Below are 26,160 nucleotides of genomic sequence, written 5' to 3' on the forward strand. Positions count from 1 at the left end.
CATTGAGATAACCTACATGTTTTTGGTGTTCAAAATATATGCCATACTTAAGAGAATCTGATATTAAGAGAATCTGACCTATTGTATTATGTTAAAGATGTCAACTATGTGATTAAGCTACTGCTTTTAGACTTGAGATATTGAAATGTGTAAGAGAATCTGACTAAGCTCTAAAGTACTGGTTATAAATACTTTATAAGATGTGTAAGTTGAAAGCTTATGGAAAATTGGGTTTTTGCAGGCTAATTTTAATAATTTGAATATTAGCTTAAAAAAATCTGGTGACTATAGATCAGGGTCTCTGGGCACAAAAAGCCCCCTTTCAACATGAAGACACTCACAGTGACACTTCGTATTGATGTGGAGACAGAAGTCCTGCCCATCGAGAAGTGCCACCTCCGCCTCCTCGCCCTGATGTCCCTGCACCAAGTGGAGCCATACCCGCCACCCAGGTCACCCCTCACCTGCAGCCACCTCTCCTGGGTCACTTTCTTTTTCTTTTTTTTTTTTTTAAATTATTTATTTATTTATTTTTGGCTGAGTTAGGTCTTTGTTGCTGTGCACGGGCTTTCTCTAGTTGCAGCGAGCGGGGCTACGCTTCGTTGCGTTGTGCGGGCTTCTCATTGCGGTGGCTTCTCTTGTTGCAGAGCATGGGCTCTAGACATGCAGGCTTCAGTAGTTGTGGCACGTGGGCTCAGTAGTTGTGGCTCACGGGCTCTAGGCACGTGGGCTTCAGTAGTTGCAGCACGCGGGCTCAGTAGTTGTGGCTCGCGGGCTCTAGAGTCCAGGCTCAGTAGTTGTGGCGCACGGGCTTAGTTGCTCTGTGGCATGTGGGATCTTCCCGGACCAGGGCGTGAACCCATGTCCCCTGCATTGGCAGGCGGATTCTTAACCACTGCACTGCCAGGGAAGCCTTCTGTACTGTGTTGCCATCCTTTACTTCTCTCTCTATCTCTCATGTTACCCAGGAGCTTCCTAAGTATTTATTCTTATTTCTACCCCACCACCTACCAAAGCTGATGTTTTGTTTGTGTCTTTGTACAAGGCTCTCTGAGTCTAATAGACCCTCTACAGTGCTATACAACCTCGTTCTAGAACCCGGGAAGCTTTACCATTGAATTCAGGAGCTGAGACCACCCCGTGTGGAGCAGCAATGAGCAGGTGGTCCCACAGCTCCCAGAGGTTCTGATCTACTGGCTCGGCCTGGGCCTCAGGAAGCAATGTTTAAGAAAGTTCCAGAGGATTCCAGTGTGCAAAGTGCTGGGTTGGAGGGAGGTGATTAGAATCCGGAAGCAGTTTAAAAGCACCAGATTTTTAAAATGAATGCTTAGAATTCTGGTTAGCATGTAGGCAATGAGAAGAGCGAGAAAATGACGGCAGTTTGGGGCAAAGACCCTTCCCCTGCACCCCACCCCTCATTCGGAACCTCTGCTAATGGCTCTGGGGCCTGTGAGTATCGGAAGCAGTGGAGGCCTTGGTTTCTGTGGGTCTCAGTGGAGAGAATGATCATCGCTGGTGTTTCACCCCTGACCTGGGAAAGTGTCTGGAAAACTGACAAGGAGCCCAGGCTGAGGGCTAGAAGCAGCAGATCGTGGCTCAGAGAGATATGGGGACCTTTGTGTCACCACCGCCCCCCGAGGCTGTGTAGAGGCCCTGGGCCTCCACGAGACCGAGGAAGAGCTGGACAGGCAGGTGGCGGCAGCAAGACGGGCCGGTTCTCTGCGTGTGCATGTGACCTAGAGGGAGGGACCGCCCTGGATCTATCCCTGCAAGGACAACACGGCCTTGGCTCCTGGACTCGGCCGGAACACAGTCCTGCCTAAATTGAAGTCCACTCAGTATACAGAGGGAGGAAGACCAGCTAGACCCAAGCCTAGAGGAAAAACTAAAACCTGGTGGAAGAGATATTTAAGTTGAAATATTCAATTAAAAAGAGTACTTCACTGTCTAAACCTGAAAACACGATTTCCTAACTAGAGAGTTGATTGACAAATTAAAGATGAGGTGGTCACTGTGGAGACACAGCTTTAAGAACCAGAAGGTCAGGTGGGTGAAACATCTCAAAACAGAGCACAATTACAGAGAGATGGAAAAATGGGGAAAAATGCATTTGGTGGAAATCCAGCCTGCTTTAAGAGTAAAACACTCCATCTCGGTGAGGAAATAGTTGGTAACTTGTTTTCAGAAAACAGTGGAAATTATGAGAGATAACTGTTAATGGAATAGAAGAGGGTGGTAGAATTTACGTATTAATTAGAGGAAAAAGAATAGTTAGAGACAGACTAACAAAACCAAGGAGAATTTTTTTAAAAAGGAAGAAATGACAATTTGAAATATTTAGTAATTCTGAAGGAAGATGGAGTATATAATCAACGGTATTAGCCATTATGGTGGCAAATGGGCTAGATTTTGTACTATAACACAAACCCATTTATGTACAATTTGTAATAATCACACTTAAAACAAACGAACACAGAACACTCGAACATAAGGGTCAGAAGAGAATAACCAAAAAACAAGGCACGAGGCAATATTAAACAAAATGAAACTCATAAAACACTGACCAAAAAACCCCTAAAAAGTATAAACCAGGAAAGGCAATATGTTAATGTATAATATAATTAATGTCATAATATAGTAAAATAATAATTTGCATTTAATGTTAAGCATCCATGAGACCAAATAGGGAGACAGAGTGATCATGAAAAGAAACCAGTCTCAGACCTCAGAGCGTCAGAAACAGCAGCTAACTGTCGGTGGGAATGTAAACTGAGACAGCCACTCTGGAGAACAGCGTGGAGGTTCCTTAAAAAACTAAAAATAGAACTATCATATGACCCAGCAATCCCACTACTGGGCATATACCCAGAGAAAACCATAATTCAGAAAGAGTCCTGTACCACAATGTTCATTGCAGCTGTATTTACAATAGCCAGGACATGGAAGCAACCTAAGTGTCCATCGATAGACGAATGGATAAAGAAGATGTGTCACATATATACAATGGAATATTATTCAGCCATAAAAAGAAATGAAATTGAGTTATTTGTAGTGAGGTGGATGGACCTAGAGTCTGTCATACAGAGTGAAGTAAGTCAGAAAGAGAAGAACAAATACCGTATGCTAACACATAGATATGGAATCTAAAAAAAAAAAATGTTTCTGAAGAACCTAGGGGCAGGACAGGAATAAAGACGCAGACGTAGAGAATGGACTTGAGGACACGGGGAGGGGGAAGGGTAAGCTGGGACGAAGTGAGAGAGTGGCATGGACATATATACACTACCAAATGCAAAATAGATAGCTGGTGGGAAGCAGCCACATGGCACAGGGAGATCAGCTTGGTGCTTTGTGACCACCTAGAGGGGTGGGATAGGGACGGTGGGAGGGAGATGCAAAAGGGGAGGAGATATAGGGATGTATGTATATGTATAGCTGATTCACTTTGTTGTACAGCAGAAACTAACACACCATTGTAAAGCAACTATACTCCAATAAAGAGGTTAAAAAAAACCAACAGCAGCTAATTATGCAAGACCAAAACTATGCAAATGCTATATGTGATGAGAGCATGTTTATAAAAGGAAACTCGAATATATCTTTTTCAAGAATGGACAGATCTAGTAGACAAACAAAAAGTGAAGCCTGGAGAAATTGAATAACACGATCAACAAACAAAATTGTAGCTGTAAATGTAAGCTCGCATCTCCCAAGTAGAGGCTATATGTTTTTCGTATGACTTTCACACAAAAGGTGTTCATTAGTTAGCCATGGAGAAAAACTTAGTAGAGATTTTCAGGCCACAGAGTCTGTTAAGAGGTCGTTAAAAACATCTTACTGCTTGAAAACTAAGAAACACTCCCATAAAATCTTTGGATCAAAGACAGAATAAAAAGTGAGATCACAAACTACCTAGAAAGCAACCAGGAGGAAACCTCATACCAAATGTTGTGGGCACAGCTGAACTCAGAACAGCTTATAGCTCAAATCATTTTGTTATTAAGGAAGAAATACTCAAGATAAAGGAACTAAGGAAAGATAAAATCAAAAAATCACCTGAAGGTATTAGAAAAGGAAAAACAAAATAAACCCAAGAAACCAGGAAGGGAGAATGGCTAACGATCAAAGCTGAATTTAATGAAATAAAAAATGCACAACAAAGAAATTCAGAAAGGATAATTTAAACCAAAAACCTGTTTTTCTTAAAGATCAGCAAAATAGAACTTTGCAAGTGTTCTGATTCATGAAAAAGAAAAAATAACACTAAAAAAATGAACACACTTTGACAGACCATTCATTACATGGACTCAGCTTGAAAAAACAAATTATAAAGAGAGAACTAAAATGGAGTGTAATTCCTACCAGGCAGGAGATGCTGACCAAGGAGGTTATTTAAAATAGAAGAGACAAGACTTTTGCTACTGATGAGCAGATCTCTTAAAGACTTTTCTAGCTTATCATATGGTGATTCATTGACTAAAACTAAACTTTAAAGTATCTTTAAACTTGAAAGATGAGGGAGTCAATCTGTTTCTAGTGGTGACATTCAGTATAATAGTTATTGGTGAGCTACACGTTCAAGGACTATAGCCTGGGCAATCTATAACCCAAGGTCATTAATGTCACCACAATCCACAGTTTAATAATTTGCTTTCAATGTGTGTTTACATTTGAAAATATTGCTAAGTTGGCAGAGAAGACTAATATCAGTCAAGACAGATCTAGAAAGCAGAAAACTGTCAAGTGTTTAGCGATATGCTAAGGGATTAAATACATGGAATTTCTCTGATGTTGAACAATAGTAACAACATAACCTGGAACTAGAGAAACCAATATTATGTCACAGGTCAAAGAAGCAATGGTTTCTGTTACTATATATAATGCTTTTTCAATATTTGATACTTATGCTATATGTGATGCTTATTCACCTAAAATGAAACTGGAGCTTGAAAATGGACGAAAATAAGAATAACTTTGTATAAATGGAAAATAGCATTTAGGGAAAGAGCTAAAAAGTCTTGATTCAACTTTTTTCTGTGCCTTTACGCCTCTTTCATAGACATCTGAAGTCACCATCTGAAAGAAAAGAAAACAAAGAAAAACGCAAAAAATTTTTAAAGAAACACAGAGACACACATAGTAATAAAGTAGTTCACCCACGTAAGCATTTTGACATTCTCTGTCCCATACGATCTCCTTAAAAACCCTGAAGAGCGTGGCGGGTATGCTTTTCCTTATACATGTGAAGGAACTAAGATTCATGTACACTGAGTTGAGGAAGGCCATGTGGAAACAAATGGCAACTGAAGATTCAATGTTGTTTTGACAAGTCTTTCATCTCCTTGGTTAAATTTATTCCTCAGCATTTTATTCTTTGGATGCTATTTTAAATGGAATTATTTTATTAATTTCATTTTCAGATTGTTTATTCCTGGTGTACAGAGACATAAATTTTTGTGTGTGTTTATCTTGTATCCTGCGACTTTGCTGAATTCATTTATTATCTTTGGTCATTTTTTTGTGGATTCTTTGTAATTTTCTAGATGCAAAATTTTGTCATCCACAAATAGGGTTAGTTTTAAATATCCTTTCCAATTTGATGTCTTTTTTTCCTTGCCTAAATTCTCTGGCTAGGGCTTCCAGTACGATTACAAATAGCCATGGTGAAAGTAGGCAACCTTGTCTTGTTCCTAATTTAGGGACTGATTTTAGTCTTTCGCCACTGAATATGATCTTAGCTGATGTTTTTCCTAAATGTTCTTTATCATGTTGAAGAGTTCTTGTCTGTTCCTAGTTTGCTGAGTGTTTTTTTCGTGAGAGGGTAATGAATAATGTCAAATGCTTTTTCTGTATCTACTGAGATGATTATTCTATTAATGAGGTATATTACATGGATTTTCTCATGTTGAAACACCCTTGCATTCCTGGGATAAATTTGGGAAGTTTTGGCCACTGTTTCTTCAAATATTTTTTCTTCCCCTTTCTGTCTCTCTTCTCCTTCTGGGCCTCCCATAATTCATACGTTGGTATTTTTGATAGCGAGCCATAGGACCCTAACGCTTTGTTCATTTTTTTCCTTTTTCTTTTTCTCACTGCTTCTCAGACTGGGTAATTTCAATTGAACTCTCTTTAAGTTCACTGATTATCTCTTCTGCCTGTTTGAATCTGCTGTTGAATACCTCTAGTAAAATTTTAAATTTCAGCTGTTTTATTTTCAGCTCCAGAAGTTTTATTTCATTCTTTTTTATAATTTCTAACTCTTTTTAAAATTTATGTTATATTTTTTTACTGACTCACTCACTCATTGTCCGCCTGATTTCCTTCTGTTCTTTGTCTGTGGTTGCTTTCAGTTCTTTGAGCATATTTAAGACAGTTTAGAGACTTTTTCTAGTAAGTCCAATGTTTGGGATGTTTTTGTTAATTTCTCTTTTATTTTCCCCGTGAATGGGTCATACTTTCCTGCTTCTCTGTATGCTTTGTAATTTTTGTTGAGAACTGGATGTTTTGAATGCTGTGATGTGGTGACTAAAAATCAGATTCTACTTCCTCCCCAGGGGTTCCTGTTGTTACTTGAGGAAGGCTGCGCTGTTGCTTTGTTTGTGACTTTTCCAAACCATTTTTTTTTTAATAAATTTATTTATTTATTTATTTTTGGCTGTGTTGGGTCTTCCTTTCTGTGCGAGGGCTCTCTCCACCCGTGGCGAGTGGGGGCCACTCTTCATCGCGGTGCGCGGGCCTCTCACTGTCGCGGCCTCTCCCCTTGCGGAGCACAGGCTCCAGGCGCGCAGGCTCAGTAGTTGTGGCTCACGGGCTTAGTTGCTCCGCGGCATGTGGGATCTTCCTGGACCAAGGCTCGAACCCGTGTCCTCTGCAATGGCAGGCAGATTCTTAACCACTGCGCCACCAGGGAAGCCCCTCCAAACCATTTTTGAAAAGACTATATTCTTTGTCACATGTGGTCACTGGAGTATCTGTTTTGTTATCTCTGCAGCCAGTCAGTGACTTCCCAGAGATTTCCTTAAATATGTGGGTCCAATAAGAAAAGAAACAACTGTACCTGTCTCTTTAAATTTCCATGGACCAATGTAGGCGCAGAAGCCACTGCAGTCAGTGGGTATTGATAGAATGACCAGTCTCTGTGCTGGCCCCCCAGCTATAAAGCAGTGCTCGAAATGGACAATTCCTGTTTTTGGAGGACTCCCTAAGCTTTTAGTGAAAGATATCTTAACAAAATATATATTTTTTAGTATGTAATAATAACTCTCCACAGGAGAGTTATTTTTGCTATTTTTATTTTCTGATTATTAACAGGGTTTAGAGAGATCAATTCCCGATGTAGGTCTAATAGAAAACTAATTTTAAAAGTCTTACAAAAGAGGGAGAACTTAGAGATAATCTTGAATCAAACTCTCATTTTATATGATACCTAAAAATGGTAATTGAATAAGAATCCAACTTCATGTTTTGTTAAGTAAGAATTAATTCTGAATTAATTATAAGTATATCGTGCATGTTAATATATCAAAATCCTAAGTGTTTTGCATTAAATTCTTAAAAATCTGAATTCATGGTAAAAGCCATGTTGTATAAAATTTAGCTCCTGTATTCATTAACTCTTTTAAGAAGCAAATGTTTCAGTTAAGGAGAAATGTTTCTGAGGCCGTTATGCGTCTCACACGTGTGTCTGGATTAATTTTGCGTTTGAAATATTTTATGCAACTTGATAAAAATTACATTAACCACAGATAATTTTAAAAATAGTATAATATGAAAATTCACTTTAGGTGTGTATAGTTTTCTACTCCGCTCTGTGCCATTTGGAAAGTTTACAAAATTTTATGAAGAGATAATTAAATAGATGCATACATATATATGTGTATGTGTATCTTTAAAATTTTCTTTTCGGAGAATAGAAAAGAAATGTTAACCTTAAAGAAAATCGTAATTATCCCATGGCTCTGGACACCTCTTTAAAGATCCTGCTGGGCAGTGAGGTTGATTGGGTGAGACCATCACGTGACATGAGCATCAGCTAGCTACAGGCTAAGTCCGTCCTGATGGTGTTAACGGAGAGGGTGAATTATTTAACTGGGAGACTATGGGAATCAGCTTAGATACTAATTTTCTAGCTACTGCAGCTATATTTCATTCTCACTTTAAACACACCTGGCAAGAGAGACTCAGCATGAACAGATGTGTGGAGCTGCGACAGTTCATTCTCTGAGAACCTCCACCTTTGTTTTCTCCTTTGAGAGATGAATGTGGTTCCTAGAGGTCTTCTAGGAGCTGTCGGCATTTTGCTTGGGTCGCCATCCTTTCGAGGCCTGTTTTGCTCTTTGATTTGCCGTTTCTCAGCAAGTCTCTTCTTTCCCCCTTTCCCGCGTGTGGCATCCAAGACGCGGCCCCGCAGCCTCAAGCCTCAGCCAGACTCTGCCCAGGAATGTGTGCAGCTGCCACAGGGCGGGCAGGGACTTCACAGTTGCTCTGCCGTGCAATCCAATGAACACAGGAAACATTCCAGTGGGAAACTAATACTGCTTTAGGGAAAACTCACGGGGAGGGAAAACAGGTGAGACCACATTATCTCATCCAGTGGAAACCAGGGCACCGCTCTGCCTTATCTTCGGATAATTTACTTCTGAGCACACCGTGGTGTGACTTTTCCTCTTTCTCCAGTGTGGCTAGGGGTGTGTTTTCAATTCCCTTGCACCATGAGGTGCCAAAAGATCACTGAGGGAGTTTGCGATGTGTTTGCTTCAGAGCTTCCTGGGCTCCGTACGGAGCACTTTCGCTTGAGGAGAATTGGAGATCACCCCCTCCCCCCCCAAAATAAAAAGAACGAAATTATGCCATTTGCTGCAACATGGATGAACCTAGAGATGATCATACTAAGTGAAGTAAGTGAGACAAAGAAAAATGTCATATGATATCACTTATATGTAGAATCTGAAAAAAAATACTGTATGATACAAACGAACTTATATACAAAACAGAAATAGATCCACAGACATAGAAAATAAACTTACGGTTACCAAAGGGGAAAAGGGGGAGGGATAAATTAGGAGTTTGAGATTAACATATATACACTACTATATATAAAATAATCAACAAGGACCTACTGTATAGCACAGGGAACTATACTCAATATTTTGTAATAACCTATAAGGGAAAAGAGTCTGAAAAAGTATATATATATATACAAACACACACACATACACACATATATATGAACTGAATCATTTTGCTGTACACCTGAAACTAACACAACATTGTAAATCAACTATACTTCAATAAAAAATGAGCTCGAGGTCTCTTCTTAGAACTTTTATAAAGTGAAAAGTAAGTTTCAGTAGAGAGTCAACTGCACGGCAGCGCTCAGGACGGGTGATGGACGGCAAAGCAGGCTCTTGGTCTCCTGCTGTCCCCCTCGCTCCCGAGGCTGGGTTTTCTTGACTTCCTTCCTTCCTTCCTTTCCTTCTTTCCTTCTCTCTTTCTCTCTTTCTCTTTGCCCTTCTTTCTCCTCTCACAGGTCAGAGTGTAGCCCGTCTATGGGCCCGCGGACCCCTTCCTCAAAGCATTTGTGCTACATTTATATATTTATTCGTTTTAGAAATCAGCAAAAGATTCTGATACATGTTGGATGTGACTGAAAAGAAGCTGCCAAAATTGTGCTCCAAGAAGAACAAGGCTTTGTACTTCATCAGAGAATCTGGTGGCTTTCATGAGCCAGAGAACAACAGTGCTTATGAAGTAGTTTCACGAAGGTAAGTCATGCCCAGACTCAGGATCAGGAGCTGGGGAAGAGCAGGTGTTCGGGGCATTGATGCCATCCCACCCCCTCCGCTCTGGGTCTAGGGATGCTCTGAGAGCCGCCAGGGCCAGGCTGGGTGACTTCACAGCGGGTCACACGAGGTGGAAAGCTGGCTGGGACTGGCAGCGCAGATGCCCTGTGAGCTTTGCAGTGAATGGGGTGCAGGGAAGTGAGGCTCTCAGAGCAAATCTTCATGAGCAGCTACCAGTCTTGATGACTAAGCGGTTTTACTTGGCTCCTGTCTTGTTTTCTTGGAGCGAGTAGCCTGGTTATTTGGCTTGTTGTCAGTGTTATTTGTCACAGGGACAGGAAGGTATTTTGGGTTTATTTTTGAGACTGCGTTACCTGGCCGTGTGGACATCTCATGATGGGGTATCATGGTTATTACACTTACGTTACATGGCTTTTCCATGAGATCGTGAAAACATAATAGCACATTATCTTTTTATCATGATAAACATGTTGCTTCGTAGCAATTTTCTGGCAGATTTTAAAGTGAAATGGACAATAGATTGACAAAACAAAACGATCTCAAAAGCTTCTCTCCCCAACTCCGCCAGCCTCATGGAAAAGCTCTCTGATCACAGAATTACACAAATGACCATAAACCTTGGCACTTGGGGGTGATGCTGGCTGGAGGGGCTGGCAGGATTTAGTAGTGAGAATAAATGCTGTGCTGGAGGGGAATGGACCACACTGACCCTTTGTGCAAGGTTATGCTTTGTCTGAGGTTGCCGTTTGCCCTATGGCGGGCCAGCTGTGGAGGACTCAGCAGACGACTTCTGCTGGCCTCAGAGGTCATGGTATATTCACACTAGTTTTTTTTTTTTTTTAATGTGTGTGTCATTGCACAAACTCTTTCAGATTTTGTGAACTCTGCTAAACCATATTATTTACTCAGGCATAAATAAAGACCATTCAGTTAACTAATCACATTTAGCAAATGCTTCTTTTGCAGCGTACCTTACCAAGCCCTACAAGATTCCTTGCAATTACAAAGACCGTTTGTGGTTCCTGAAAGCCAGGCATGCCAGATTTAGTATTCCAAGGCAAAGACACTGTATATAAGCAAAGTAGGTTAATAACCCAATTTATGTATTTGGATGTATTTTCAAAAGCACATATGATTTATTTTCTCTTGACAGACTAGGGCCTGTCCTGAGAAGCAGAAGCCGGATGATGAGGGTCTAGAATCATGTCATATGAAGAGAGTCGGGAGAATTAGGCATTTTTAGCCTGGGGAAGAGAATACACAATGGGGGCAAGATAGTTGTCTTTAAACATTTGAGAAGCTGTCAGGTGGGAAAAGGATTAGACTGATTCTGTGAAACTCCAGAGGGCATAAATATGGTGGAAGTTTCAAGGAAGCAGATTTGGGTTGAAAGAAATGTCTAACAATTTGAGTTACACATAAACAAGTGATGTGTTCTAAAACACTGCAGGGTGGTTTCAAGGAAGGAATTTCTGCACCAATTAATCCATGGACACTTGGATTAGATATTTCTTAAGGTACCTTTCTTTTATTTTTAAAGATTTATTTATTATTTATTTATTTATTTTTGGCTGCGTCGGATCTTAGTTGAGGCACGTGGGATCTTTCGTTGCTGCACACAGGCTATTCGTTGTGGTGCGCGAGCTTCTCTCTAGTTGTGGCGTACAGGTTTTCTCTTCTCTAGTTAAGGCGCGTGAGCTCAGTAGTTGTGGCACACGGGCTTAGTTGCCCCACGGCATGTGGGATCTTAGTTCCCTGACCAGGGATCAAATCCGTGTCCCCTGCGTTGTAAGGCAGATTCTTTACCACTGGACCACCAGGCAAGTCCCTCTTAAGGTACCTTTCAACTCAACATTCTATGATTCTTGGATACGCAAATTCCACATTACACGAAGAGTTGGTTTCGTTGCCCACAATCAGTGTCAATAGCAAATCCACAGCTGTCCCAATATCCAAATGTAAACAGGGCATAGAGGCCCCTTGAGACCGTATCCAGTGAGCTCTCCTCCCCAGTCTACAGCCGAAGACCTTCCTGGTGGGTCTAGGTTTCTCTTTTTGACCAAGAACATCACACATGTGATGGTCCAGGCTGGTTCTTCTGCCTGGAATTTCTCCGTTCTGCTTCCCTGTATCAACTCTGTAATCTCAATGCCAGTGTCTCTCCTTCTGGGGAAGCCGTTTCTCGTCAGCAGGTACCCCTGCCACACTTGGAAAACCCGCATAGCCCCGTGCTCTGCCCTTTCACGATTCCTCGCTCCAGCTGGGGTCCTCTGTTCACGTTTGTCTTTCCTGTCGGACTTGAACCTTGTGAGGGCCGAGGCAGGCCACAGACTCACGGCCGTATCGGCAGCATCTTAACACACCTCCGAGCACAAAGTGTCTCACTAGAAATATCTGCTAGATGAAGGTTATCCTCGTGCATTTTGAGATTCTCATGTATACTGATAGCAGGTTTACTTTTAAAATTTCAAGAACTCGGGCATTGTGTGTGGTACCAGAGTGCATCTCTGAGAGGGCTGTGGACGTTTAGGAATCGGAAAGCTTTTGAAGGTTTTTAAGAGTTTTGTATCCTTACCATATCGTTACTTGCAGGATTTCATTCCAAGGGAGATGCCTTTGGAGTTCTTGGGGCAGCTGGGCCCACAGGTCACCTCAACTCTCCACCCAACAGCAACAAAAGGCATGGTCAGAATTGCCTGATTTGGGGGCAGAGTGAGCCTGGAAGGGAAAGAAGTGCTCATAGTGAGAAAAGGCAAGAATTTCAAGTGGTTTCCCTGAGCTTCTTGGGAGTTTGGGGACCAGACTGAAAAGAGAGATCCTGGTTTTTTGAGCCGTGTGACTCCACAAAACCATCTTCTTCCTCCCGCCCAATCCATCCTGTTTGTCCTGAGGAAAGTGTAGGCCCTGTGGCGGGCAGCCGCACAGATGGGACGCACGGCCCAGGCTCGCGCAGAACATTCTCAGGGCTGCCCGCTGACAGAGCAGTAAGTTACTTTATCCAGGGAAGAGGTGGTAATAACAGTTAACGACCCCTTTTGTAGCTATTGCCATTGTCCTAGGACTACCAGCCCAAAACGTGGCTTTCGTAGTGAAAATGAGAGACGGGATGGGCCTGGAGCCACCGCTGGGGGTGTGGTCCGGGGACGCGCCCGGCCTGGTCTCACTTGGGGGTGGGGCTGGAGACGCTGTTTTCTGAGGTTGTGTCTGTGATGAATCCTCCTTGCCCTCCGCTGGCCGTAGTCAAGTCAGCAACCATTTCCTGAGAAACTGAGAGGGACACTGTGATGAGTAAGAATCTACACTGAGGATCTTCGGGGGCTTAAAGGTACAAACAGACTGGGCCCATGGGCCTCAGGGCCTTGTTTGGGGACACACGGATTAAACGTGTGACCTTAGTCCCATCAGCAAGATACTCAGGTCAGTAGAGCCTGCAGGTGTGTGTGTGTGTGTCTGAGTCTCATAGGGAGCAATTCATTCTTGTCTTCCTGTAAAGCAGCACATGGGAGGGGGGAGCTTCCCAAAGCAGTGGTGCTGGGAGCGGGTCGGTGGCGGGGACTCGAGAACCGTGACGGGTGTGAGCGCCACGCGGCACCGACGGCCTACGGCGGGTTAGGAGCTTGGCAAACAGCCTCTTGGATCCTACAGCTTGAGGAACAGTGCAGTCAAGTCAGAGAAGAGGAATAAACGAAAACTGACCAGTGAGAAGATTGTCAAAATAATTATCCGCGAAAGAATGAGAAAGAAATCTGGCTTCTGGAGGAGCAGCTGTCCTCCTGGAACCAGTGTCTCTGCTGGCACGTCCGTCTCTGATGTGACCCCGGCTGGGGGTGCTGAGAGGACCCTCTAATCCCGAGGTGACTCTTTGCGAATGGCTGCCTGTGTGTGCACATGCGCGTGTGCGTGTGGGTGTGTGTGTGTATTCCTGCGGGAACCCACAGCCCAAGTGAACACAGAATCGTTGTCTCCAGGGCTGTCAGCCTGTCACATTTGATGAGTCCTAGATTTGAAAAGGAAAAAAGAAACACATCACTCACATCCAACCAATAAGCAATATGCAGGCCACATGACTGGCGTGCTCTCTCTCTCTTTCTCTCTCATTCTCTCTCACTCGCTCGCTCGCTCTCTGTGCAGAAAAAGCAAAAGTCACCCGAATTCAAAGTTGGAACAGGGCTGCGTCCTCTGCAAAGCCTGGGATGTCCGAGGTTCTGCTGTGTTGCTCATTCTGGCAAAGACAGAGGGAGGTGACTCAGGACAAACTGCAGCTGCATGGAATCCTGGCACTGAAAGTAGCCAGAAACCCCACGATCCTGTGGCTGGCTGAGTCCACTGCTGGGCAGGGTCCATCCACAGGGACCCTTCTGGGCCTTCAAGGACACTGGCAGAGAGCCAGGCGGTGCTGGAAAGGCTTTCAACTCTTTCTCGTTTTCTAAAACTCACGCACTTTTTACTTTTGTTAAAGGCTGGAATGATTCCCTTGCTCATGGCTTTCCATTACCTGATTCAAACAAGAACAGCGTGTGAGAAAACTGTCACCTCTAAGAGGAAAGTCTCTCTCCTCTTGGGCAGGTTGGGCTCCCAAACCTCGTAAGATATTCCCCTGGAGGGTGACTCACACCCACTCACCCCCATAACCCCTCCCCATCCCTTCAGAGGGAGTAACGTTTGGTGTCAAAGAAGGGGGAGAATTTCCCACAAAAGTGCAGCTTTCTGACAGCACACGCGGGGCCTGAACACTCGGCGAAAACGACTCACAAGTTTGAGAGTGAGAAGGAGGAGAGAGGACCACTGAGGTGAAGGCCGGGATGGCCTGTGTGTTTTTCGGGATGTTCCAGAAGTTCTGTGCGGTTGTCTCGCCTGAAGCAAACCTGTTAAAGCAAACGTTTAGGATTTTAAGCCCAGTATGCCCTTTGCCTTCCAAGAAAGAGAGTTCAAAAAGAAAGTGTGCAATGTTCAAAGCAGAACTATTTACAATAGCCAAGACATGGAAGCATCCTAAATGTCCATTGACAGATGAATGGATAAAGATGTGGTATATATACAATGGAATACTACTCAGCCATAACAAGGAAGGAAATAATGCCATTTGCAGCAACATGGACGGACCTAGAGATTATCATGCTAGGTGAAGTAAGTCAGACAGAGAAAGACAAATACCTTATGATATTGCTTGTATCTGGAATCTAAAACAGTGATACAAATGAACTTATTTACAAAACAGAAACAGACTCACAGACGTAGCAAACAAATTTATGGTTACCAAAGGGGGAGGGGGGGAGGGATAAATTAGGAGTTTGGGGTTAACATATACACACTACTATATATAAAATAGATAACCAACAAGGGCCTACTGTATAACACCGGGAACTCTACTCAATACTCTGTAATAACCTATAACAGAAAATAATCTGAAAAAGAATATGTGTGTATAATTGAATCACTTTGCTGTACATCTGAAACTAATACACTGTAAATCAACTGTAGCCCAGTATAAAATAAAAATGAAATTAAAGCAAAGAAAATGGGCAAGAAACTGGAACCCTGATCTTCCCTGTGACCTCCATCTTTTGTATTTCATGTTCTCAATGTTTACGTAAATAACTTTATGCCCTCCCTGTCTCCCTTGATGGGCTCTACAGCAATTAGGAAGGTGAGATCATAGTTCTGTCCTCCCTCCGCCATGGGGTGTAGGTGGCAGACCCCCCCAGGGACGAGTGAGGGGAGGGGTCCCCTTGCAGAGGACGCTGGGTGTCCTGACTCAGCTGCTCAGCCCCAGGACGTAACCCTGGCCAAGGACAGAGCGGGTCTGAGTGCCCACTGTTCACACAGACGTGCTTCTGGGCTCGGCCTCTAGCTCTCCGTCCCTGTCCCACGCGTGCCCCGTCCCAGCCCCACCTCTGCCAAGTCCCCCCGCGTTGTTCTCCCCCGAGGCCCAGCCCTGCCCCCGTGGCCTCTCCCTCCATCCGGCGCTGCCGTGACGCTGGCCCTACCGCGGCCTCAGCTCCCAGTCAAGAGTCTCATTCCTCCACCCTTGACTTAGAGTGTCTGCTGGAGCTCTGAGGCCTTATATGTGACATGTCACCCTACCTCAGAGCCAGAATTTCCCAAAACCAAAGCTACTCATTAATCTCTTATCAATAAGCTGCTGTGTGCCAGACCCTGTGCCGGAGAGAAAAGGGAAGCCAACCGTTAACACACAAGCAGCTGCAGCATCCTTTCTGGAAGCAGGGGCTTTGGAGAAGGAAAGGCGGGGTGTTGTCCCTTTTGAGCTGTTTGAACTTAGGCAAACTACACAACTTCTCAAAACATCAATTTATTCATGACAAAAGGTGGGGCATAACCTGATAGTCTTGAAGTGCCGCGGCAAGAATTTAATGTGAGAGCGTGTGAGAGACACCTGAATGAAGCTTGTGTAGAGCTGAGATCAGTGAATATCGGTTATGGAAGACAGAGAGGGGTGTAGCGCTGACAGCAAGGGTGCATGGGGGTTAATGAGAGGAGGCAGGGTCGAATGCATGCAGGCATCATCTCGTGTGTTAAGCTAAAGAAGCTCCGCTTTATCCTGGAAGCTATGGGAGCGCTGAAGGAATTTAAGCAGGAAAACGACATGATCAGATCTGCATTTTAGAAAGAACACGTTGGCAACTCGGAGGTCGGGCTTGGACTCGTGCCAGGCTGCAGGCAGTGAGACCAGTTAGGGGCGTCGCAGGAAAGCTGGGCAAGCGGTGATGAGGGCTGGATTAAGGTAATGGCTTTGGGGATAGAGAGGATGGCTCGGATGTGAGTGGATATTAAGGACGGAGAATCTGTAGGACTTGGTAACTTGACATGAGGCTAAATGAGAAGGAGGGTCTGGGATGCCTGCCAAGTTTCTGCTGTGGGCGAGTGGATGGAGGGTAGCATCTTGCAATAAAATAAAGACGATTGAAAGAGGAAAACATTTTAATGATGGGTCCAGTTTGAAACCTAATGAATTTTCTATTCGATTAATTTAATGGAAGTTGGGCTTTTCTTGCAGACGTAAGGAGCCAAAATCCGGGAGATGCTGAGTGGTGCAGTCGGTTCAGAGGAAGAGTCAGGTGTCAGGTGAGAAGAACCAAAGGCAAAGACCTGGGGAATAATGGATATTTAAGGAAGGAAGATGACAAATTGGTGATGTGGTCTAGATGGATGAGTCATGGGGCTCAGAAGAGAATCAGGAAAAGTTGGTGTCACAGAAGGTGGATGAGGGAGCTATTGATGTTGTCACAGACAGAAACATAAGTCAGAGAAGAGGAAACGGACCATTGGGCTGGGAAACACAGAGGCCATTAGGGACCCTGGAGAGAGCTATGGCCTTGGAGTTGAGGAAGGAACACAGGTGTAGTTGTAAATAACATGGGATGGGGTGGATCTCCGATATAGTCTATTGCGTCAAGAAGCCTTACCGTGAAAAAGGGAGAGGAGGAGAGAAAGGAATTTAGAAAGGATTTGAATTTGAAGAAAGTAGTTTTTAAATTGCTTTTGGAGCCAATGTGTGAGAACGCTGTGAGTGTGTGTGTGTGTGTGTATGTTCTAGAAGGAAACTCAGTGGACGTGGAAAGGTAGAAGATAAAGGAGGAGTAGGCGATGGAGCGCTGCCCTTGAGGAGGGGGCGGGGACAGTAGCAGAGGACCAGTGATGGCAGGGGCCCTGCAAGGAAGGACTGAGACAAAAGAGACGGAGCAAAGGCCAGTGCATATGCAGAGATTCATTTTATTAATTTTTAAAATTTTTATTAAATTTTGATTTTTTTATTGGAGTATAGTTGCTTTACAATGCTGTGTTAGTTTCAAAGTGAATCAGTTATATGTATTCATATGTCCCTTCTTTTTTGGGTGTCCTTCCCATTTAGGTCACCACAGAGCGCTGAGTAGAGTTCCCTGTGCTCTACAGTAGGTTTTCATTAGTTATCTATTCTATACATAGTATCAAGAGTGTATATGTGTCAATCCCAATCTCCCAATTCATCCCACCCCCCTTCCACCCTTCATAGATACATTTTTTTAAAAATTTTATTTATTTATTTATTTATTTTTGGCTGTGTTAGGTCTTCGTTGCTGTGCGAGGGCTTTCTCTAGTTGCGGCGAGCGGGGGCCACTCTTCATCGTGGTGCGTGGGGCTCTCACTGTCGTGGCCTCTCTTGTTGTGGAGCACAGGCTCCAGAGGCGCAGGCTCAGTAGTTGTGGCTCACGGGCCCAGTCGCTCCACAGCATGTGGGATCTTCCCAGACCAGAGCTCAAACCCGTGTCCCCTGCATTGGCAGGCAGATTCTCAACCACTGCGCCACCAGGGAAGCCCAATAGATTCATTTTAATGGAGGGGGTAAATAGTTCTTGCCTGTTACACTGTATTTGTTTCTGTTATTTGGGGCAAGTTCATCCACTGAGAATACGGAGGAGTTGGACTTGAGGGTAGACATAGCCCTGTAAATAGCTTTTCAGAGGAATAAGGAGAGGAAATGGCTAGTAGTTATTGACTATTTACTGTGTTCTGGTCAGAATTTTAACTGCCTTAAATTTATTAACTCTTTTAATCCTCACAATAACTCTATAAGGCAGATACAATAATCATCCCTCTTTTACAGAAGAGGAAACTGAGACACAGAGCTCTTTAAATACATTGACAAATATCTTGACAGAGGAGGACTTGAACTCAACATTTGGACTCAACAGACCAGCCTTTAGTGGATTCGTGCACATATGGGGCACAAATATTTCGTTTATTCATTCAGCAAACGCTAATCGAGTAATCTGTACGTGCCAAGCCCTTGTTTCTATCATGAGGGATGCACTGACAAACAAAACAGTAAAGGTGCTTATGTTCGTATTTTAATGATGGAAGATTGACAAGAAACAAAATAGAAAAATACACTGTGTAGTTTGTAGTCGGCAATAAGGGGTACAGAAGAAAAGGGAAACACAGAACAGGTGAAGGGGCTGGAGACGGGCTGTGAATACAGTGGAGTGGAGCTCATTTGGGACGGGAACGGGTTAGCCCCGTAGACATCGGCTAGAAGGCATTCCAGGGCCCGAGGCGTGACTGTGACCAAATGTATATCTTTCTTATAAATCACAATATCACAATAATTCTTTTTCTGTCTGAAAATGAATACAGTCACAGGTCACTTCTGATGTCAAGTCCTGCCTGAACCCCTAGGGAGTCAACTGCTTCCTACTTCGGGATTCACACACCCCTTTGCTTCATGACATGTTGTTTTGTGTATTTTAAGTTCTATAACCAATACTGTGGGCCTCTGAGAAAGGTTTTTAAAAGATTCTTTCTCTGTCATAGCCCCCAAAGTGTCACTATTTAATTATGGTTAGCCTCATCTTTTCTCTCCATCTCTAATGTTTTTTTTTTAAACATCTTTACTGGAGCATAATTGCTTTACAATGGTTAGTTTCTGCTGTATAACAAAGTGAATCAGCTATACATATACATATATCCCCATATCTCCTCCCTCTTGCGTCTCCCTCCCACCCTCCCTATCCCACCCCTCTAGGTGGTCACAAAGCACGAGCTGATCTCCCTGTGCTATGCGGCTGTTTCCCACTAGCTAGCTATTTTACATTTGGTAGTGTATATATGTCTATGCCACGCTCTCACTTCATCCCAGCTTACCCTTCCCCTTCCCGTGTCCTCAAGTCCATTCTCTACGTCTGCATCTTTATTCCTGTCTTGCCCCTAGGTTGTTCAGAACCTTTTTTATTTTATTTTTTTAGATTCCATATATATGTGTTAGCATATGGTATTTGTTCTTCTCTTTCTGACTTACTTCACTCTGTATGACAGACTCTAGGTCCATCCACCTCACTACAAATAACTCAGTTTCGTTTCTTTTTATGGCTGAGCAATATTCCATTGTATATATGTGCCACATCTTCTTTATCTGTTCATCTGTCGATGGACACTTAGGTTGCTTCCATGTTAGTGCTCTGCTTAACACATGTGAGTATTCAAAAAAGTTTGTTGAAAGCAAAAAAATTAAGTAAGTTCCAGACAGAGCATCTTCCAAAGCCTGTCACTGTGATGCTGGAGTATCTCAATGATATAACCTAATGCTGACAGTGACCTCTAGAAAGGAGCATCATTTATTTCTAGTGACAATTTAAATTAATAAGCTGGTGGATTTTATCAGTGAGGCAGCTACAGATTTCCAACTTCTGGACTCCTCAGAGCTGGGAAGGGCCCAGAAGGTGGTCCTGGGACTTTATCGCGTGTCTGGGCCACCAGAGATGCGGACTGAACGTGGGTGTCATTCTGTAAACGCGCTGACACCGCGCGAGGCTCTCCGGTTGCCTCGGGGACCCTGTCTTGGCTCAGAGGCCAGCCTCTCTTATCCCGATTCCAACCTGTCCTCTCCGATCTCCGGCGGGGGGGGGAGAGACAGGAGAAGGTGCTTTGTTAATTGCTCTCTGATGGGAGAAGCCTCGGATAAGCAGCCCCACCTCAAGTCCGTGGAACGATCAGGGTAGGAATAGCAAACAAAAGGAATCTTTTTTTTTAAGTTCCTATGAAATCATAATAAGAAAGAAGGGACAATTTAAGCCTCTTTCATTCTCCTTGATTGTGAGTCAGCAATTTTGGAGACCTCTGACCACTCCTACTCCCAAATGAAGATGCCTGGTGTCAAATGCTAAGCCAGCCGAGCCTCCCGGCCATGCGTCTAGAACATCCTTTACAGCATGTGTGGCCCTTTCAGATCTTGCTGTTGTTACTGGGGACCATTTCCAGCAGCCGTGAAGGAATCCTATAAAAACCCTTACAAAATCGGCACAAAACACACCCGGACCATCCCCAGCACTTCTCAGCTGTTTTGGTGGGAGCTTTTCTGCGGTGTAGCAGTGAGTCACCTGAGCAGGGTTGTTTTTGCCTTAAGAAACCACCACCCTGGGCTCACTCAGCCTGGCTATTCCTTCCTGAAAAATTCCTATTACCTTTTCACCCTGGTTGAAAAGGGTGAGTCAACCCATTTTCTAACGCTTTTTACTGGTATTGTCACATTAAAACTTCAGAGATACAGAATTATTTTCAAACATAACACAGTGACATAGGATTTTTTTTTTTTTTTTTGCTAATATTTTCACTAATGATTATTTCGATATTCCCGGGAGGTAAAGGTAAAGAAATTGAAGTGTAACGGGATGATTTTTAAGGTCATACATTTGTTAGGGCTACAGTTAAAGGCAGAATCTCTGCTGCGTGCCACCTGAACCAGGACAGCTTGGGAGACCACAGAGGAGTGACACAGGTGTGCAGCCATGGTGCCGCGGCCTTCGCATTTAGGGACTCATTAACTGTGAGGTGTAGCATGTCGATGTCCTGTGTGTGCGGGTGGAGGTCTAGAGGTAAGGCAGTGTCCTCTGGGTGATGCAGGAGTGAGCTGCAGACCAGCTTAGACGTAGGCCTGATTGATCCACATTCTGAGCCGTGTTGTAACGCCCATGTCTCCTGGCCAGAGCTGTTTCCCTGTGACTGTCGTCACTGCCTTTGGCTGTTCAGGTGACGCCCTTGCCAAAGCGCCTGACTTTGGGGTCAGCCCAAGGTTTACTGGGCGCACTCGTCAGCTTTGGGCCACGGCAAGAGGCAGTCTCGTTGGGGAGGAATAGCTTACACTAGAATATCCAGGGGACACTTTTTTCTACTCAGTTTGTTGGAGGGGTGCCTTTCGTGCCCCATGCACAGACGGGATCGCTCACATACCTTAGTACCTTGGAATCAGCACTCTGGCTGTCTTACCTGCCCCACCTGTAAAATGGGCCTGGGACAGAGCCAGGGCTTAGGAGGAAGCATTCCAAAGTTTATAACATTGCAGCTACTTCGTGGGGGGGAAAAGAAGCTATTTTCACTCAAAATAGTGTTATCTCTTTACTTCAGTGGGGTGGAACTCAATATGCAGGTCTGAGATTGTGTTCTTTTATAAAGAAACTTCAGAGCTCATTGAAAGTGTTATCAGTTACCAACTTTCGATGGATAAAAAAAAGACTGTAATATTTACAAAGCAGTTAAAGTATCAGGCTACAAATTGTGAACTTTCCTGGTACTGATAACTGATGTTTCTGGTGAAACTCAATTCGGTGCCTTCGATGATACCAGGAAAGTCCATAAAACTTCAAACATCTATAAACAAGTCAGCTTCCCAACTTCAAATATCCTAATGTGCTGTGTGTACTTCAGTTTTTCCACGTTTACTGAGAAATAAAAGTCAACCCACAGGCGGCGGTTTGAAGCCGTGTGGGCTTGTTGGGGAATTCTGAGCTTCTTGTGGGACTGTGGATCCCCCGGGAGAGGTCGCCTTGTAAGCTGGTCCTTCTCCCCGATCCAGGAAATACACCCTGTGGAGCCCCTTTGGTTGAGAGTGACTTAACAGGTGTAACCGATTTGAGGTCAAGAAGAGTGAGGGAGCTCAGTGGTGAATTTGGCCACGCACTTGCATTAGACTGTGAACCCAAGGCCACTGCCCGAACGGAAACACGGGGACACAGAGTCAGGATGGCTGTGAAAACAATCACGGTGGGTTTACTACCTCAGTGTGTTTAAGGTTCACTTTTGTGTCAGCGTGTTCCCCACAGGTGTCAGAGTAGAATCCATGTCTTGTTTCAGATCAAGACCAATTCAACAGGCAACTTTTTTTTTTTTCTTAACAACTTCTCTGGAGCTACAGAAAGCCCTGGGTCAATGCTCCAGTGCCATTGGCCTGACTTAGAAAATACATCAGTCCTGGGTCCAACTCACAAAATTTAGACCCCAAAGGGGAAATAAATTCCTGGTGAGGCCATCCCTCCAATCTGAACACTACCTGGTAGACAGCTTGAGCCACTGAAATGGCAGAGATCTTGGAGCCTACCAGCTGTTAGAGGGAGTGGAAGAGACAAAAAGTAGCCAGAAGGGGTGGCCCGTGAGGGCCTGAACACGGAGACAGGAGAGGTGCGTGTGGATTGTAGCTGCTTCCGTGCCGCAGAGGAAAGCACGTCTCCTGTGTGCGTGCGTGTGTGTGCCTGTATGTGTGTGTGAGTGTATGTGCGCGCGCGTGTGTATGTGTGTGTGCACATGCGTGTATGTGCATGCGTGTATGTGCGTGCATGTGCGTACGTGTGTATGTGCATTGTGCGTGCGCTTGTGTGCATGTGTGTGTGCACGCGTGTGTGAGAGACAATGTGTGTGCGTGTGTGTGCACGTGTGTGAGACTGAATGTGCGTGCGTTTGTGCGTGTGTAGGGCACAGAGAACTAATGAAAATCTTGTGCAGAAAAAGAAAATGCTTACTCATTTCTTAGCAGGTATTCACTCAAAAACAGTGTCAGAACATCCAAGAACACGTGTGGCAGTTTGCTTTCTGTTTGGAAAAGCCAAACCCAGGGTTCAAGAAGCAGACAGAGTAGGGCTGGGGGGAGACGCTGCCAGCAGAGTGGGCCCAGGGACCTGGGTGTGAGTGTGTGTCTGCGAGTTCTAGCTGGTTCTCAGGGCTCAGCACTTCCCCCTGTGTGTTCACAGCCAGCTGTCTGATCGCTGACCTTTACAGAAACAGGCCTGCCGAGGTGGGGAAATTTCAACAGTTCCCAGCCGGCGCTGGGCTGGGTGGAGGGGTGCCTCCTTTCTGCTGCTCTGTTTTCCCAAACAGCCTGGTTAGTTCTCTGGGTGGAGTTGAGATGTCCAGAAACCTCCGAGCTTCAGATTTGTTTCCCAAGAGGGTTCTTTTCAGGCCTTTGAGAATATTGAGACCATATCGTCGTTGTTTATTTTACTTTATGTTTTCATTTTTCTAAAAAGCAATTTGATACATTTGTATTTCTTTCTGGATAAAATCACGTGAAATTATGTTATATTGCTTGACAGGCTGCGTTGTTAACCCTCATGTTGTGTAGCGTGCGTCAAGGAATGCATTACACACAGCGCACAATTATTGGACACACCGTAGTCTCTTAAAATATGGGTAAAAGCTGCCGTAAGCATCAAAATCTCTGTTCTCCCAAGAGCAGGAGATATTGGGTTACTGCCTGTTAGTCTGATAGGTATAGTTTAAACACTTACTTTAAATAAAAATACACATAAAACAGAGCCCATTTTGGATCACCTTTGATCTCTAAGTGGTACCAAAAGGGCTAGATTTTACTGGGAACTCACCTATCCTCTAGCAAGTTGGTTGGCTGTTCATGTATTTTTATAAAAGATAAATATTTTGTTCCTCCCTTGAGATCAAAAGAAAGTTCTATGAAGGTGTTTCAATGTCAGTTTTCTTTTTAAAAAGTGTTTTCTGGCTTGCTAAAATCTTCCATACCTGCAGACTTTCTCTCCAGCCTATTTTCGCTGAATACCTAATCAACACTGAGGCCCACAGGACACCATTAGTGAACCCATGAATCAAGGTTCTGTGGGCACTTCATCATCAGAGTAAAATCTTTGTTGGTTTAAGTTAAATCGTGTACATGACAGGAGTCACCATATGGAAAGTTTGGCTGAGTCTGTATTTCTAATTTTTCTTTGCTGAGAACTCCCATGAAAATTCACATCTTTGAAGATGGAAAAAGCAATAATTCCCAGGTCTGGATTACATTCTGGATACGTTCCTGAGCATATATGCATTTTCTATCCATAAATGGTGGGGAGAATTAGGCTGATAATGGCTCATTAAAAAGTTTTAATGTTATATACATAGTTAACAATTATATGAATCTAAAATTTTGCATATACCCCACTAAAGTTATATGTATAATACTAAAAGCATTTATGTATTCATATTTATATATGCATGAATCAGAAAGAGGTGGTCTCTTTTTAAGAAAAATACCTTGATTGGTCATTTTGGGAGGCAAGTCAGGCTCTGGCGCAGTCTACAGAGTGGGGATGTGAGAGCCTGGTGGAGCAAGAATTAAAGGAATAAGAACACTTCTAGGCACAAGTCAGTCTACAATGCAGATAATAAAGAGTTTGCATTGCACTGATGTAAAGCTTCTGTGTGTTCAGCCTTCAGTAACTTTGGCTTTTCACACAATGGAAAACAGGTAAAAGGGGCCCAGATCCACCTCACCAAGACCCATCACCCAGGGTGCAGAGAAAATACACTCCTTACCCAAACCAAGAGATAAGCATCACTCTGTGGGTCCCGAGTACATTTCCTCGCTTTAATATACATGGGCAGGTTTCCACGTGCAGGAGAAAAAGATGACCTTCCATGAAAATGAATTTACGGGGAGTCCTTAAGTTCACGGATGTACTCATAATCACCTTTCTCTGGGAGATTTTTATAACATGGTTATGCACCTGCGTTAAATTAGATTTGAAAAATTTCTGCTAATCTAACAAGTTTTAGATACAGGACATTCATGTTTCTTTATTTCAAACTGGTTTTAGACATCAGTTCACTACACATTTCACTCTATTGTTTTGTGCTGGTAAGTGTAATTGTTTTCATTAAATATGATAGAAATAGTGTATTAAATGACTATAAAATTGGCATAAAAGGAATCCTTGTTTGGGGAAAAGATGTCAAACCCACATACAAATAGAGAAAAAAATCTTTTAAATTTGCAACACACACTGGGCCTATGAAGAATTCTGCATAAATGTAACGGATGACATTTAAGTAGTGGTAGTTCTCAATAAGTTATGCTGGAGTTACTGATTTGTGCAGTTACGTTTATGTAGAATGGGAAGCTGGCATTGTAGATATCAGATCATGGCTCTGTATAGGAGGCTTTCTAGTGAATTAGATGTTAGATAAGCACCAGATTGAGGAGGTTCCTGATCTCTGGTACTTGGTAAGTTTTTATAAACTAGTTCAAAATCAACTACTGAATTGAATTGATCACTTTGATGATCATTCAAGTAAATACAGACAAAAGACAATGCTTGAATTATTAAATAAGTGAATTTACATAATTCAGACACTTTCCCTAAATTTGCATCTCTATTTCGAGTGGCATCCAGCAGGCGTTTAGAGGTTTTGTGGCCCTGGTTCCCCACTTTTGCCCTGATTTTGTGCCTTTGCTGAGGTTCTCCATGTGGCTGCCGGTCAGAGGTGTGGGAGGCTCTCGGGACCAGGGACTCTGGCCTCCCAGACTGAGGTAGGGCACGCTCCCTGGTTCTCTGGAAAGCTCCCAGGAGACTCAAATCCGCAGCCGTGGGCTGAGAGCACAGGCTCTGCTGCCTTTGTAGGTTTTCTTTCTTTCATTTTTCAAACGTGTCTTTCCAATTCAGCAGCGGGCCTTTTGGAGGCAGGCATGGTATCCCTGTCCTGGTGTAGAGCCTGGTCCATCGTGGGCAGTCACGGTGTTGGTTGGATGAATGAGATTATGTGCCACGTCTTCTAAGATGACTGCAATGACTTCAAAACTACACGA

General features: G+C 43.7%; 1 long non-coding RNA gene across 2 annotated transcripts in view; it reads left to right on the forward strand.

Annotated features, from left to right (window-relative positions):
• Positions 1-26,160, forward strand: part of LOC118884446 — a 210,604-nt gene that overhangs the window by 36,534 nt on the left and 147,910 nt on the right. For both annotated transcript variants that reach the window (XR_005017287.1, XR_005017288.1), the window contains exon 7: positions 9,611-9,764. This is a non-coding gene — a long non-coding RNA (uncharacterized LOC118884446). The remainder of the gene's footprint in view (positions 1-9,610; positions 9,765-26,160) is intronic.

The sequence above is a fragment of the Balaenoptera musculus genome, chromosome 18, assembly GCF_009873245.2.
Source record: "Balaenoptera musculus isolate JJ_BM4_2016_0621 chromosome 18, mBalMus1.pri.v3, whole genome shotgun sequence".
NCBI classification, from domain to species: Eukaryota; Metazoa; Chordata; class Mammalia; order Artiodactyla; family Balaenopteridae; genus Balaenoptera; species Balaenoptera musculus.